Genomic DNA, 14,685 nt, shown 5'->3' with positions numbered 1-14,685 from the left:
TTATGAAGGGGATGAGCGCTCTATCCAGCTCTCCATCAGCAGTGAAATGCTCAGGTCTTTCCCAAAGGTGGGGAGTCTCTTCTTAGCCACTCCTAGGACACTTCTCCCAACAATTGCTCCCTTTGACTTATAAGAAGCACGACTTGGAGATCTGGCACTCCGTGGCCCTTCTGAGTAAGCACAGCATATCCAAAGGAGAATTCATTTTCATAAAGAACATCATCTGTGGATTTGTCATCAGGTAATTGTACTTTATCATTCTCATTGTACCTCTTAGCACTGATGTGACTATAAAATAGAAGGGAAAAAGGGGTGAGTGAGGGGGCTGACTCCTGGTTTAAGGGAAAAGTGACTCAGTAGCCCTTGGCAGCCTTCTCTCCGGAACTGGGAAGATGTGCTCACTCCCGTCGGCCCGGGCGTCCTCCCAAAGGTTGCTCCCCTCAATAGCCTCTTGGGAGTGTGGAAGCCTTCGCTGCACTGCCAGTTCTTCTCTCTATACACCACACCCTCCCCCATGTGATCCCATGGGCTATTTCTAAAGGGCCAAGGCTCCTGACAAATGGTCCTGTCTTTTGTTTTAGAATACTCTGAAGTTTTCTAAAAGCTGTTCACCATTAGAAGTGAGGGCTGGTAGTCACTCCCATCTGGCTACAGATAATATTCCTAGTAACCCCTCCACCACTGACTGGGCACTTGGTATGTGCCAGGCACTGTGCTCTACCGATTATCTCCTGTAACCCTTACCACAGCTCTAGGAGAGACCTAGGATTAGCTCCATTTCACAGGGGAGAAACTGAAGGCTCATAGATAGTAAATAACTTGCCTAGCGTCACAATCCTTGTGCATGATGAAGCAAAGATTCCAACTGGATCTAACTCCCAAGTTCAGGCTCTTAACCACTGAACACCGCTACCTCCTAATATGCATCTGCATATTTCTCTCTCCACAACTGCAAAAAGGAAGTCCACTTGATATGGAAGTAGGGAATGAAAATAACAATCTTCTTCCCGCATTTCCTGGGTTAGAAATCTGAGGCAGACCCTTCACGGATGGGTAAACAGCTGCAATCTCAGAAGTTTACCTGATTTTGCATGAGAAATATAAACACGTTTCAAGTTTCCGGAGGATGTGTATCAGAATTAAAATTTTAAATGTTATTCTTGGGGAGGAAAGATGGTACTGGAGAGTCATTCCCAACTTGACTCTAATTATACAGCATGCAAGCACGGGCATGTGCAAAGATTCATATTTTAGTGAGGTGTGTACATAGCGTTGTTCAGTGAGAAGACAGAAGCTGAAATCCTTATGTGTAGTTTCCCAAACAAATATTGTAAAACCTAATGTGCTGTGCATGGCAGGCGCAGGTAGCTTTCATCTGGGATCAGACTTCCCTGGATATGTTCAGTTTGGGAAATGGTAAAGCAATTCTCTTCTGCCCCAATCAGTGCTAATTGATTTGGTTCTGTTTCCATGTAGCAACTGCCGAAGTTGTGCTCATAAATAACACTTCCTATTTATATGCTTTAAAAAATAATGTATTCCTTATTGTAGAAACTCTCTGATGGTACATACAGAAAGAAAATAATGGGGATTAATCAAAGAGAAAAGAACTCGTGAAATTTTAACTTTTTTCTTTAATTTTACATGAAATTGAGCCATTTTCCTGGGAAAATTAAAACACTGCAAATCTTCTTTACATGCAGAACACAGTACCACCTGAGAAGGAAAGCAGTGGCATTATCGGGGAGGCACTGTGGTGCCATTAGCATTCAAGATTTTCAACGTTCTGCGATTGGTGAGCCAAGGCTATGGTGGCTAAGAGGGTTATTTGTGACTGTGCTTCAGAGCCTCCTCGATTAAGTCCTAACACAGGTTCCTTCCCAGATGCTGACGTTTATGCTCCGTATCCACTGAAAAGGCGAAGGATGAGTTATTGCGGGATATTTTTATTTCAAATAATTACTGAAAGGACAAGAATTCATCAAATTTTGATCTAGACAAGACCTTCAAGCAATGCTCAAATCAACCTACCTATTGTTGTATATAAAACCCCTGTCAGGAGAACTGACAGCTCAATGTAGAGATTCATCACAATGAATGTCCAGAGCTCCTAAAAGAAAGAGAAGGCTGCATCTAGCAAAATTGCCACCAGATTAAAAAATGTTCTCTCCTAACATGGCCTCAAGAAACCTAATCACATTAACTCAAACTCTTGCTTTTCGGCTTATTCCTAGGCAGCAAAATTGCCCCTCACATACAGCACCTATCAAGGAAGTACGAATGTAGATTACTCTACAAGCACTTTAAGTTGGATTAGCCATTGACAAATTTGAATCTCCTTGTATAAATATGTACAAATATATTTGCATTGATTGGTACAGTGACTAATCCTATTTTTTTTTTTTGGCCGCACCCCGGGGCTTGTGGGATCTTAGCTCCCTGACCAGGGATTGAACCTGTGAAAGCTCAGAGTCCTAACCACTGGACCACCAGGAAATTCCCTAATCCCAATTATTTTTGGAAGTACCCCCTGGTCTTCTGACACAGAGAAATACTCACTTTTTATTTTAACATCTAGGGGATGCATGGACCGCTTTGTACTCACTCCAGAAGCTCGTTTGCTCCCCAAATGAGAAGAAATTCCCTTCACGGAGAGGAAAGAGCCCCCCCTAGTGAAACAATGTTTCCTAATAGTCCTTCAACAGTGAAGTTCCATCTCCATTTTATAGCAGCGTGATCGCATTTTAGAGGCTAAGACCCAGTGCCTAGGGCCTACAAACTTTTCAAAGGCCAATAAAAAAAAAAAATTGTTTGAGGGCTTCCCTGGTGGTGCAGTAGTTGAGAGTCTGCCTGCCAGTGCAGGTGACATGGGTTCAAGCCCTGGTCTGGGAAGATCCCACATGCCACGGAGCAACTAGCCCCGTGAGCCACAACTACTGAGCCTGCACGTCTGGAGCCTGTGCTCGGCAACAAGAGAGGCCGCGACAGTGAGAGGCCAGCGCACCGCGATAAAGAGTGGCCCCCGCTCTCCGCAACTAGAGAAAGCCCTCGCACAGAAACGAAGACCCAACACACCCATAAATAAATAAATAAATAGTTTGAAAGCTGAGAAAAATCTGTTGGCTCCAAAGTTTTTAAAATTCAAAACTGAAACTAGTATATTTGATTAAATGTCTACAAAATGTGACATATCAACTAGTCACAGTAATTCAACTATTAAGTAGTTACATACAAATTACATTTAATGTGAGATGTGAGTTCTTTTTAATATTTTCTATGATGAGGGACAGGGCCTCTTAAAATAAGAGTTGAAAGCCTTTTTTCCATAGAGTTGATCTCTCTTAAAGAGTCTTCATGATCATTGACATGGTCCATCTAAGTCTTGGCATTACTCTCTTAAAGACATTAAAAACAATACTTTATTTGTGCAAAGTCCTTGATAAAAATTTACACATACTCCCATTCAACTCATTTAATCTTTACAATAGTAAATTAAGAAATAAGGAATTAAAATGTTTGGATACAGTAGGGTTTTTGTGTGTGTGTGTTTTTTGTTTTTTGTTTTTTCTGCCAAAGTACAAAATATTACATATTCTGAAGCACAAATAAACAAAAAACCTCAGAATCAAAACAGATTAACAAGTGCAGTTCAAATGAAAACAAACTACTAATTTGAAATGGCATATGTAGTCTTTGAGGGGGGACAATACATAGCATATGGCTCCAGAGTTAGATATTCTGAATAGGAGCTGAGTGACCTGGGACAAGTTACTTAACCTCTCTGTACCTCAGTATCCTAAACTGTAAAATGGGGATAAAACAGTACTTACCTCACAGGGTTACTGTGATGTTTAAGTGAGTTCATAGATTTGAAATACTTATAATAGCGTTTGGCCCATAGTAAGAGTTCAATGAATGCCAGCAATTAATTATTATTCAACCAAACCATACCAATCTTTGATTCTCAGAAACAGAACAATTTAAGATTCTGAATAAATTAACCCTTACCAAAGCTGAAAACATCCACAAGAGTCACTCATCTTTTATTTTGAAACTTTTTATTTGAAAATAACTTCAAAATTAGAATTCATCACATTTTATTTATTTGCCTTATCATTTGCCCTTCAGATCACTGCAAATCTGTGTCCCTAATTCTTATTCATAACTTATGACGTATGCATTTCCTATTTCTGAGTAACAAATTACCACAAGTTTGGTGTCTTAAAACCACACCTAGAAGGTTCCTGGGGGAGGGAGGAAGATGGCAGAAGAGTAAGAAGTGGAGATCACCTTCCTCCCCACAGATACACCAGAAATACATCTACACGTGGACCAACTCCTACAGAACACCTACTGAATGCTGGCAGAAGACCTCAGACCTCTCAAAAGGGAAGAAACTCCCCGACGTACCTGGGTAGGGCAAAAGAAAAAAGAATAAACAGAGACAAAAGAATAGGGAGGAGACCTGCACCAGTGCGAGGGACCTGTGTAGGAGGAAAGGTTTCCACACACTAGGAAGCCCCTTCGCGGGCAGAGACTGCGGGTGGCGGAAGGGAGAAGCTTCGGGGCTGCGGAGGAGAGCGCAGCCACTGGGGTGTGGAGGGCAAAGCGGTGAGATTCACGCACAGAAGGTTGGTGCCGACCGGCACTCACCAGCCCAAGAGGCTTGTCTGCTCACCAGCCGGGGTGGGCGGGGCTGGGAGCTGAAGCTCGAGCGCAGGGAAAGGACTGGGGTTGGCGGCGTGAACACAGCCTGCAGGGGGTTAGTGCACCACGGCCAGCCGGGAGGGAGGCCGGGAAAAAGTCTGGACCTGCCGAAGAGGCAAGAGATTTTTTCTTCCCTCTTTGTTTCTCAGTGCACGAGGAGAGGGGATTAAGAGCGCTGCTTAAAGGAGCTCCAGAGACAGGCGCGAGCCACGGCTATCAGCGCGGACCCCAGAGACGGGCATGAGACGCTAAGGCTGCTGCTGCCGCCACCAAAAAGCCAGTGTGCGAGCACAGGTCACTATCCACACCTCCCTTCCGGGGAGCCTGTGCAGGCCGCCGCTGCCAGGGTCCAGGGATCCAGGGACAATTTACACGGGAGAACGCACTGCGCGCCTCAGGCTGGTGCAACGTCCTGCCGGCCTCTGCCACCGCAGGCTTGCCCCGTATCCACACCTCTCCCTCCCCACGGCCTGAGTGAGCCAGAGCCCCCGAAGCAGCTGCTCCTTTAACCCTGTCCTGTCTCAGCGAGGAACAGACGACCTCCAGCGACCTACACGCAGAGGCGGGGCCAAATCCAAAGCTGAGCCCTGGGAGCTGTGCGAACAAAGAAGAGAAAGGGAAATCTCTCCCAGCAGCCTCAGGAGCAGCGGATTAAAGCTCCACAATGAACTTGATTGATGTACTTGCATCTGTGGAATACATGAATAGACAACAAATCATCCCAAATTGAGAAGGTGGACGTTGAGAGCAAGATTTATTTTTTCCCCTTTTCCTCTTTTTGTGAGTGTGTATGTGTATGCTTCTGTGTGAGATTTTGTCTGTATAGCTTTGCTTTCACCATTTGTCCTAGTGTTCTATCCGTCTTTTGTTTTTCTTTTTAAAAAAATGTGTTTCTTAATAATTATTTTTTATTTTAATAACTTTATTTTATTTTACCTCCCTCCTTTCTTTCTTTCCTCCTTCCTTCCTTCGTTCCTTCCTTCCTTCTTTTCCTCCCTTTTATTCTGAGCCGTGTGGATAAGGCTCTTGGTGCTCCAGCCAGGCATCAGGGCTGTGCCTCTGAGGTGGGAGAGCCAACTTCAGGACACTGATCCACAAGAGACCTCCCAGCACCACATAATATCAAACGGCGAAAATCTCCCAGAGATCTCCATCTCAACACCAGCACCCAGCTTCACTCAACGACCAGCAAGCTACAGTGCTGGACACCCTATGACAAACAACTAGCAAGACAGGAACACAACCCCACCCATTAGCAGAGAGCCTGCCTAAAATCATAATAAGTCCACAGACACCCCAAAACACACCACCGCACATGGACCTGCCCATCAGAAAGAAAAGATCCAGCCTCATCCACCAGAACACAGGCACTAGTCCCCTCCACCAGGAAGCCTACAAAACTCACTGAACCAACTTTAGCCACTGAGAACAGACACCAAAAACAACGGGAACTAAATAAATGAAATTTAAAATACTCTAGAAGGGATCAATAGCAGAATAACTGAGGCAGAAGAACGGATAAGTGACCTGGAAGATAAAATAGTGGAAATAACTACTGCAGAGCAGAATAAAGAAAAAAGAATGAAAAGAACTGAGGCAGTCTCAGAGACCTCTGGGACAACATTAAACAAACCAACATTCGAATTATAGGGGTTCCAGAAGAAGAAGAGAAAAAGAAAGGGACTGAGAAAATATTTGAAGAGATTATAGTTGAAAACTTCCCTAATATGGGAAAGAAAATAGTTAATCAAGTCCAGGAAGCACAGAGAGTCCCATACAGGATAAATCCAAGGAGAAACACGCCAAGACACATATTAATCAAACTGTCAAAAATTAAATACAAAGAAAACATATTAAAAGCAGCAAGGGAAAAACAACAAATAACACACAAGGGAATCCCCATAAGGTTAACAGCTGATCTTTCAGCAGAAACTCTGCAAGCCAGAAGGGAGTGGCAGGACATATTGAAAGTGGTGAAGGAGAAAAACCTACAACCAAGATTACTCTACCCAGCAAGGATCTCATTCAGATTTGATGGAGAAATTAAAACCTTTACAGACAAGCAAAAGCTGAGAGAGCTCAGCACCACCAAAGCAGCTTCACAACAAATGCTAAAGGAACTTCTCTAGGCAAGAAACACAAGAGAAGGAAAAGACCTACAATAACATACCCAAAACAATTAAGAAAATGGGAATAGGAACATACATATCGATAATTACCTTAAATGTAAATGGATTAAATGCTCTCACCAAAAGACACAGACTGGCTGAATGGATACAAAACCAAGACCCATATATATGCTGTCTACAAGAGACCCACTTCAGACCTAGAGACACATACAGACTGGAAGTAAGGGGATGGAAAAAGATATTCCATGCGAATGGAAACCAAAAGAAAGCTGAAGTAGCAATTCTCATATCAGACAAAATAGACTTTAAAATAAAGACTATTAGAAGAGACAAAGAAGGACACTACATAATGATTAAGGGATCAATCCAAGAAGATATAACAATTGTAAATATTTATCCACCCAACATAGGAGCACCTCAATACATAAGGCAAATACTAACAGCCATAAAAGGGGAAATCGAAAGTAACACATTCATAGTACGGGACTTTAACACCCCACTTTCACCAATGGACAGATCATCCAAAATGAAAATAAGGGCTTCCCTGGTGTTGCAGTGCTTGAGGGTCCACCTGCCAATGCAGGGGACATGGGTTCGTGCCCCAGTCCGGGAAGATCCCACATGCCACAGAGTGGCTGGGCCCGTGAGCCATGGCCGCTGAGCCTGCGCGTCCGGAGCCTGTGCTCCGCAATGGGAGAGGCCACAACAGTGAGAAGCCCACGTACCACAAAAAAAAAAAAAAAAAGAAAAGAAAAGAAATAAGGAAACACAGCTTTAAATGATACATTAAACAAGATGGACTTAATTGATATTTATAGGACATTCCATCCGAAAACAACAGAATACACATTTTTCTCAAGTGCTCATGGAACATTCTCCAGGATAGATCATATCTTGGGTCACAAATCAAGCCTTGGTAAATTTAAGAAAATTGCAATTCTATCAAGTATCTTTTCCGACCACAACACTATGAGACTAGATATCAATTACAGGAAAAGATCTGTAAAAAATACAAACACATGGAGGCTAAACAATACACTACTTAATAACGAAGTGATCACTGAAGAAATCAAAGAGGAAATCAAAAAACACCTAGAAACAAATGACAATGGAGACACAACGACCGAAAACCTATGGGACGCAGCAAAAGCAGTTCTAAGAGGGAAGTTTATAGCAATACAATCCTACCTTAAGAAACAGGAAACATCTCGAATAAACAACCTAACCTTGCACCTAAAGCAATTAGAGAAAGAAGAACAAAAAAACCCCAAAGTTAGCAGAAGGAAAGAAATCATAAAGATCAGATCAGAAACAAATGAAAAAGAAATGAAGGAAACGAGAGCAAACATCAATAAAACTAAAAGCTGGTTCTTTGAGAAGATAAACAAAATTGATAAACCATTAGCCAGGCTCCTCAAGAAAAAAAGGGAGAAGACTCAAATCAATAGAATTAGAAATGAAAACGGAGAAGTAACAACTGACACTGCAGAAATACAAAAGATCATGAGAGATTACTGCAAGCAACTCTATGCCAATAAAATGGACAACCTGGAAGAAATGGACAAATTCTTAGAAATGCACAACCTGCCAAGACTGAATCAGGAAGAAATAGAAAATATGAACAGACCAATCACAAGCACTGAAATTGAAACTGTGATTAAACATCTTCCAACAAACAAAAGTCCAGGACCAGATGGCTTCACAGGCGAATTCTATCAAACATTTAGAGAAGAGCTAACACCTATCCCTCTCAAACTCTTCCAAAATATAGCAGGGGAGGAACACTCCCAAACTCATTCTACGAGGCCACCATCACCCTGATACCAAAACCAGACAAGGATGTCACAAAGAAAGAAAACTACAAGCCAATATCACTGATGAACGTAGATACAAAAATCCTCAACAAAATACTAGCAAACAGAATCCAACAGCACATTAAAAGGATCATACACCATGATCAAGTGGGGTTTATTCCAGGAATGCAAGGATTCTTCAATATACGCAAATCAATCAACGTGATACACCATATTAACAAATTGAAGGAGAAAAACCATATGATCATCTCAATAGATGCAGAGAAAGCTTTCGACAAAATTCAACACCCATTTATGATAAAAACCCTGCAGAAAGTAGGCATAGAGGGAACGTTCCTCAACGTAATAAAGGCCATATATGACAAACCTACAGCCAACATCATCCTCAGTGGCAAAAAACTGAAAGCATTTCCACTAAGATCAGGAACAAGACAAGGTTGCCCACTCTCACCACTCTTAATTAACACAGTTTTGGAAGTTTTAGCCACAGCAATCAGAGAAGAAAAGGAAATAAAAGGAATCCAAATCGGAAAAGAAGAAGTAAAGCTGTCACTGTTTGCAGATGACATGATACTATACATAGAGGATCCTAAAGATGCTACCAGAAAACAACTAGAGCTAATCAATGAATTTGGTAAAGTAGCAGGATACAAAATTAATGCACAAAAATCTCTGGCATTCCTATACACTAATGATGAAAAATCTGAAAGTGAAATCAAGAAAACACTCCCATTTACCACTGCAACCAAAAGAATAAAATATCTAGGAATAAACCTACCTAAGGAGATGAAAGACCTGTATGCAGAAAATTATAAGACACTGATGAAAGAAATTAAAGATGATACAAATAGATGGAGAGATATACCATGTTCTTGGATTGGAAGAATCAACATTGTGAAAATGACTCTACTACCCAACGCAATCTACAGATTCAATGCAATCCCTATCAAACTACCACTGGCATTTTTCACAGAACTAGAACAAAAAATTTCACAATTTGTATGGAAACACAAAAGGCCCCGAATAGCCAAAGCAATCTTGAGAACGAAAAACGGAGCTGGAGGAATCAGGCTCCCTGACTTCAGACTATACTACAAAGCTACAGTAATCAAGACAGTATGGTACTGGCACAAAAACAGAAAGATAGATCAATGGAACAGGATAGAAAGCCCACAGATAAACCCACGCACATATGGTCACCTTATCTTTGATAAAGGAGGCAGGAATGTACAGTGGAGAAAGGACAGCCTCTTCAATAAGTGGCGCTGGGAAAACTGGACAGGTACATGTAAAAGTATGAGATTAAATCACTCCCTAACGCCATACACAAAAATAAGCTCAAAATGGATTAAAGACCTAAATGTAAGGCCAGAAACTATCAAACTCTTAGAGGAAAACATAGGCAGAACACTCTATGACATAAATCACAACAAGATCCTTTTTGACCCACCTCCTAGAGAAATGGAAATAAAAACAAAATTAAACAAATGGGACCTAATGAAACTTCAAAGCTTTTGCACAGCAAAGGAAACCATAAACAAGACCAAAAGACAACCCTCAGAATGGGAGAAAATATTTGCACATGAAGTAACTGACAAAGGATTAATCTCCAAACTTTATAAGCAGCTTATGCAGGTCAATAACAAAAAAACAAACAACCCAATCCAAAAATGGGCAGAAGACCTAAATAGTCATTTCTCCAAAGAAGATATACAGATTGCCAACAAACACATGAAAGGATGCGCAACATCATTAATCATTAGAGAAATGCAAATCAAAACTACAATGAGGGCTTCCCTGGTGGCGCAGTGGTTGAGAGTCCGCCTGCTGATGCAGGGGACATGGGTTCATGCCCCAGTCCAGGAAGATCCCACATGCCGCAGAGCGGCTGGGCCCGTGAGCCATGGCCACTGAGCCTGTGCGTCCGGAGCCTGTGTTCCACAACGGGAGAGGCCACAACAGTGAGGGGCCCGTGTACCGCAAAAAAAACTATAATGAGATATCATCTCACTCCAGTCAGAATGGCCATCATCTAAAAATCTAGAAACAATAAATGCTGGAGCGGGTGTGGAGAAAATGGAACACTCTTTCACTGCTGGTGGGAATGTGAATTGGTACAGCCACTATGGAGAACAGTATGGAGGTTCCTTAAAAAACTACAAATAGAACTACCATATGACCCAGCAATCCCACTACTGGGCATATACCCTGAGAAAACCATAATTCAAAAAGAGTCATGTACCAAAATGTTCACTGCAGCTCTATTTACAATAGCCAGGAGATGGAAACAACCAAAGTGTCCATCATCGGATGAATGGATAAAGAAGATGTGGCACATATATACAATGGAATATTACTCAGCCATAAAAAGAAACGAAATTGAATTATTTGTAGTGAGGTGGATGGACCTAGAGTCTGTCATACAGAGTGAAGTAAGTCAGAAAGAGAAAGACAAAGACCGTATGCTAACACATATATATGGAATCTAAGAAAAAAAATGTTATGAAGAACCTAGGGGTAAGACGGGACAAAGACACAGACCTACTAGAGAATGGACTTGAGGATATGGGGAGGGGGAAGGGTAAGCTGTAAGAAAGTGAGAGAGTGGCATGGACATATATACACTACCAAACATAAAATAGATAGCTAGTGGGAAGGAGCCGCATAGCACAGGGAGATCAGCTCGGTGCTTTGTGACAACCTCGATGGGTGGGATAGGGAGCGTGGGAAGGAGGGAGACGCAAGAGGGAGGAGGTATGGGAACATATGTATATGTATAACTGATTCACTTTGTTATAAAGCAGAAACTAACACACCATTGTAAAGCAATTATACTCTAATAAAGATGTAAAAAAAAAACAAAACACCTATTTATAAGATCACAGCTGTATAGGTTGTACGTCTGAGCACCGCATGACTGGGTTCTCTGCTCAGAGCTTACAAGGCTGAAATGAAGGTAGTGGGCAGGCTGAGCTCCTTTTAAGGCCTCCTTTCTTTGTTCTTGGCCAAATTCAGATCCTTGCAGCTACAGGACTGAGGTCTTGCTTTCCTTGCTGGTGTCAACTATGGGCCACTCTCAGCTCCTCCAAGTCACCCACCTTCCTTGCAACATAACCCCATCCATCTCCAAAGCAGCAATGGAGAATCTCCCTCATGGTAATTCTTTCTCTAGCTCTGAATCTTTCTCCCCAGGAAGAGCCCAGTTCCTTTTAAGGGCTCGCCTGATTAGGTGATTAGGTCAGGCTCACTCAGGTTAATGTCTCTCTTTTTAAAGTTGACTGATTAGGGTCCTTAATTAGACCTGCAAAATCCCTTCACAGCAGCACCTAGATTACTGTTTGCATAACTGGAGAGGGTGGAGATTTTGGGGACCATCTCAGAATTCTACCTACCACATATGATGAGATTCTTTATAAGCATATATTTTAGCCTCCTAAGGCTTCCATAGCAACATACCATAGACTGAATCCCTTAAAAAACAGAAATTTATTTTCTCACAGTTCTGGAGGCTGGAAATCCCAGATTAAGGTATCAGAAGGTCTGTTTTCTCCTGAGGCCCTTCTCCTTGGCTTAAAGATGGCCACTTTCTCACTGTGTCCTCACATGGCCTTTTTCTCTGTGCACAGGTATCCCTGGTGTTTCTCTCTTCTTATAAGGACACCAGTTACATGGATTAGGGTTCCAGCATATGAATTTTGGGGGAGGGGCAGACACAATTTGGTCCATATTTGTCTAATAACAAAACTAAGAGCTAATATTTGAGCTACTAAGCAGGTATTATGCTAAACAGTTTTGATAGGCTATCTCACTTAACATAAATCATTAGATTAATTATATATCAGTATAACCATTATATAAAATTCCAGCTTTGGGCTTCCCTGGTGGCGCAGTGGTTAAGAATCCACCTGCCAATGAAGGGGACATGGGTTCAAGCCCTGGTCTGGGAAGATCCCACATGCCGCGGAGCAACTAAGCCCATGCACCACAACTACTGAGCCTGTGCTCTAGGTCACGGGAGCCACAACTACTGAGCTCACGTGCCACAACTACTGAAGGCCACGTGCCTAGAGCCCGTGCTCTGCAACAGGAGAAGCCACCGCAGTGAGAAGCCCATGCACGCAACAAAGGGTAGTCCCGGCTCACCGCAACTAGAGAAAAGCCCGCATGCAGCAACGAAGACCAAACGCAGCCAAAAATAAAATAAATAAATTTATTTTAAAAAATTCCAGCTTTATCAAAATATTTCCTATGTTCTTGATTAGAAATTCAACACAATTTTTATTGACCTGATTCTTAGAGTACTCTGTCTCTACTATGCTCCATTCCGAGGGTGGTTTTTCATTCACTGATCAAATTTTATTGATCATCTATGAGCTTGGTACAGAGGCACAAAGGTTAGTAATCAAAATCCCTGCTCTCAGAGTATAGGCTAGAAGGGAAGACGTATTTTATGTGTGCGTCTCCACGTACATTTTGAAATATCTTACATAAAAGGTATCAATTATATTTATAGAACCATTCCGCACATGTAAGTTCTTATGAAAGCTGAGGCACTAAAAATTAAAATAATTTCAAAAAAGGGGGAAATCCTCTGATTATTTGGTTTTACATTACCTTCTTCAGCTGCATCAACCCTAACTGCAGCAACACATTCTTTTATATGTGGCTTTAGACTGAATTTAGACTGGAAAAAAGCCAGCTGGGATTTGAAAGTGAGAAGTAATTATGACATAAAAGTGCAACACCTGACTGGGTAAAGCGCCTCAAATTCCACTCGCTCTGCTCAAGAAAAGAAAAAAATTATCTTTAAAAAATTTATTTTCTCACTGTCCAACTCGTTCACCTTTCATGCTATGAACACCGATACCTTTTCTCCTGCAGGAGGCAAAGGCAGCACTCGCAGGTGGAAGGAAATCTCCAGATTTGCAGGCCGAGTTGCTTCTCAGCTGTGGGCTGGTGTGGTGACAGCACCCCAGCGAGGAGAGTCTTCCCCTCCCAGCCCCAGCTCTTCTTCTCTTGCTCGCGACCCGTGGGCCCCTTGCTGAGCTCCGCACCCAGCTCCCTGGCTCAGCATCTATTCCCTCGCGCCGGCTACAGGAGCGTGGACTGCGCGGGCCCGGCATAAAGGACCCCGCCCGGCCCCTGGTCCCCGGCTCCCCGCCCCCAGCCCGGGCCACGCCTCGCCACGTGCGGCCGCGGGCTGATAAACGGCTTCCGCGCCCCGCGCGCCTCGTCGCAGTTAGCGGCAGCTCGATTCGCGCTGGCTCTTCCCTTCGATTCCCAAACCCCTACAGTGAGTCCTCCGTCCATGGAGGGGGAAGAAACGTGCCTGGAGCTCTTCCTGGCCCGGTGCGCCGCCCAGGTGAGGCTGGAAGCCGCCGCCACGGTCCCAGAGTCAGGGTCCGCATCCCGCCCCATTGCTGGGCGCTGGGTGCTGCGCACTAAGGATTCTGCCTTTATTTTATCTCTCGTAAAACTCCTAGCGACCCTAGGAGGTGGGCTTGATTATCCCCGTCTTTCAGTTGAAAAACATAGAAGGTTCGAGAGTTGAAATAACTTACCCAAGCTTGCCAACAGAGCTCGAACCTGGTGTAGTATGAATACAAATTGGAGGCACCTGTGGCTTCTTTCAGTTTGTGATTCTTACGTTTTTTGGGTTTTGTTTTTTAATTTAAGAACTGTAGAAACGAGAGGAAGGAGTCTTCAAAAAGAAAAGCAAGGGAAAAACTTTCGGCTGGCGGGGTGGTGTCGGATTCTTTTTTTTTGCGGTACACGGGCCTCTCACTGTTGTGGCCTCTCCCGTTGCGGAGCACAGGCTCCGGACGCGCAGGCTCAACGGCCGTGCAGGCTCAACGGCCGTAGCTCACGGGCCTAGCAGCTCCGCGGCATGTGGGATCTTCCCGGACCGGGGCACGAACGCGTGTCCCCTGCATCGGCAGGCGGACTCTCAACCACTGCGCCACCAGGGAAGCCCCGGATTCTTTTTTTTTTTTTTTAATTTTATTTATTTTTGGCTGCATTGGGTCTTCGTTGCT

This window comes from Delphinapterus leucas, chromosome 2 (assembly GCF_059928025.1).
Source record: "Delphinapterus leucas isolate spDelLeu-1000000601 "Yukka" chromosome 2, BTC_Dleu_Yukka2, whole genome shotgun sequence".
NCBI lineage: Eukaryota > Metazoa > Chordata > Mammalia > Artiodactyla > Monodontidae > Delphinapterus > Delphinapterus leucas.
This window is presented reverse-complemented; position numbering follows the sequence as displayed.